The 3217-nt window shown below is 33.9% G+C and overlaps 1 pseudogene; it reads left to right on the top strand.

The window, feature by feature from the left end:
• The first annotated feature begins 1059 nt into the window (after window positions 1-1059).
• LOC143587646 (ras-related protein RABH1e-like) lies at window positions 1060-2830 on the top strand (annotated as a pseudogene).
• Window positions 2831-3217: the final 387 nt, after the last annotated feature.

The raw sequence follows: 3217 nt of genomic DNA, 5'->3' as shown, positions 1-3217 counted from the left end.
TATGGTCCAAAAAGTTTATTTTTTTGCATATGGACCCTCTACGTTTCTCAATTTTTGCCAATTACATCCAAATCACTAACCTCGTTAAATTTAATCGTTAAGTCGGGGGTAGACATGTCTTTTCACTATTTCTTTATTATATGAGTAAAGTGCCAAAATTGTCCCTGAGGTTTGGTCATATTTGCGAATTTCGTCCAAATTTTTTTTTTCGCAAGTCGACCCTCGATTTTTCCCAACCGTTGTCAATTTCGTCCAAATTGTTAACTCGGTCTAAATTCAACATTAACTTATGGGTGTTACTGTCCTTTTACATGTTTGTTTATATTATTATTATTATTATTATTATTATTATTATTATTATTGTGTGTTTGTTCGATGACATATATAACACTTCACGATTCTTATGTTTGAATCCAATATAGTATGCGTTTGTTTATTCTTCTTTATTGTTAGTCATGTAAAGGGTTTAGCTCAGCGTAATAATAATAACAATGTAAACAAATATGTAAAAGCACAGTAACACCCATGAGTTAACGTTGAATTTAGACCGAGTTAACAAATTGGACAAAATTGGCAACATTTGGGAAACATCGAGGGTCTATTTGTGAAAATAAATATTTTTGGACGAAGTTCGCAAATGTGACCAAAATTCAGGGTCGATTTTGACACTGTACTCATGTAATAAAGAAAGAGTGAAAAGACATGTCTACCCCTGAGTTAACGATTCAATTTAACGGAATTAGTGATTTGGATGTAATTGGCAAGAATTGAAAAACATGAAGGGTCTATATGCAGAAAATAAACTTTTTGGACTAAATTCACGTTATTTCCCAAACTACAAGAACGAAAATGGCACATTTCTTCTCCCTATTAATCGTATAAATGCATTTTGAATATGAAACCTTTGATTTCTTCTCTCTCTCCTCCGAACATCTCTCTTGTGTTTCCTCCCTTCGTGTCCCAACAAAAATTTGTTGATAGATTCAGATTCAGATCGCCGGAGAGACAATTATAATAATCATCATCATAATAATAATAATAATAATAATAATAATAATAATGGCGGTGGTGTCACCTCTTGCCAAATACAAACTGGTCTTTTTGGGCGATCAATCCGTTGGCAAAACCAGCATCATTACCAGATTCATGTATGACAAATTCGATACCACCTATCAGGTAATCATTCCTTATCTTGTTATTTTCAAGAATTCAATGCATGAAGCTGAGTTGTTGTTTAATATTTTATATCATCATTTCTTTCATGAGAATCTTGATCTAAAGGAGAAAATTTGCTCAAATATATTTATTTTTTTTGATTTTAATTGCAGGCTACCATCGGTATAGATTTCTTGTCAAAAACTATGTACCTTGAAGACAGAACGGTTCGGTTACAGCTTTGGTTAACCCTTTTTTTGTTAGATTTGGTTCATGTGGTTTCAACTGCATGCAGGGATACTGCTGGACAAGAAAGATTTAGGAGTCTAATTCCAAGTTACATAAGAGATTCATCAGTTGCGGTCATCGTCTATGATGTTGCTAGTGAGTTGTTACAACAAATTATTATGATCCAACAAGAATATCTTGTGTTATATTTATTATTATTGCATTTGCTATTTTGCAGATTGACAATCGTTCTTGAACACTGCAAAATGGATAGAAGTACGCACTGAGCGCGGCACTGATGTCATCATAGTCCTTGTTGGAAACAAAACCGATCTTGGTGACAAAAGGTTATATCAAGTTTAAACCTCTCTTATACTTTTACTACAGCTCAAAACATGACTACTAATTGGGTTGGGAAAATTCAGCAACAATTTTTTTTATGATAATAATAATCATAAGAATCTGTAACGACTTCTGGTATGTTCGACCCGTGTTTGATGTAATAGTAATTCCCATTTGCTTGATGATTAAATAGGCAAGTCTCACTTGAAGAAGGCGATGGCAAAGCTCGTGAATTCGGCGTCATGTTCATAGAAACCAGTGCAAAAGCTGGTTTCAATATCAAGGTTTAGTCTTTAACTTTTATTCGGATGTAAGCAATGAAGCCGCTCGTAAGCTACTCGAGATAGGCTTGCTAAAAACCTGAGTTCAAGTCCAAAAATAAGCTTGTTTAATAAGCAAGCCCGGGCTTCACTTATCGAGTTCGAGCTAGCCCGTGAACCTAAGCAAGCCTATTATTTTTATAATTTTTATTTAATATATTAAATATATATCTATATAATACTAAATATAAAAATTATAATTATAAATATGTATAAAAATAATTATTAATGTATAATGTTCAATTAATAAATAATAACTGAATATAGCCCAAGTCGAGCTCGAGCTTGAAAACTACTCAGAGCCGAGCTTTAGCTCTTGTAAGTTAAGCGAGCCAGCTCAAGCTTAGATGGGCCTAGGCTCGACTTGGCTCGTTTACACCCATACCTAATTTATATATATTTCAATCAAACTTACCATCAAAATGAGTGTCGCTCGACTTGATGCAGGTTGGGCTGGCTGGTCCATAAAGACTTTCAAGCACTTGCATGGTTGACCTCAATGTCAAAACAATTAAAAAAACATTTGTGTTACATGATACAGCCTTTATTTAGAAAGATTGCTGGCGCATTACCCGGGATGGAGACGCTTTCTTCAACAAAACAAGAAGATTTGGTTGATGTGAATTTGAAAACTTCGGGTAACGCTTCACAGTCTGACAAGCAAGGTGGAGGGTGCCCGTGCTAGACAACTATTATTGTAATGGGTGGGTTGGTTGGTTGGTAAGTTAATTGTTGATAATTTTGATGTGGAAGTAAGATGATATCATGCATCTTTAGAGTACCTACACATTATGGTTAACAAAACAAAGATTTCTGCTGTTACTTTCTTTTATGTTTGTCAATCCCGGTTTTAGTTGTCATTTTTTTTCTTTGAAAGGCCAATATTATTAAAAAAAACAAAATGACAGACAACATATAAGAAGCAAGAAATCAAAAACCATACAAGGGAAGAGCGGTACAAATTACAAGTCTCTAAAGATGAATCAGATTATAAAGGAAAATTCATCAAATTAAACTTACATTACTTCTCCCAATCTGAGCTTCGATCGTTTACTTCTATGCTTCACCCATAAAAAAGAGGTCGATTTGATGTCATTCACCACATTGGACACCGAAAGAGGAACATTATCATAAACAATTTCATTCCTTGATTTCCAAATCATTAAACTTGT

Source organism: Bidens hawaiensis, unplaced genomic scaffold (assembly GCF_021521415.1).
Source record: "Bidens hawaiensis isolate Kalapana, Puna unplaced genomic scaffold, B.hawaiensis_p1.1 tig00035719_1, whole genome shotgun sequence".
In the NCBI taxonomy this organism is placed as follows: Eukaryota; Viridiplantae; Streptophyta; class Magnoliopsida; order Asterales; family Asteraceae; genus Bidens; species Bidens hawaiensis.
The sequence above is the reverse complement of the archived record's forward strand: the minus strand, read 5'-3'. Positions and strand labels throughout refer to the sequence as shown.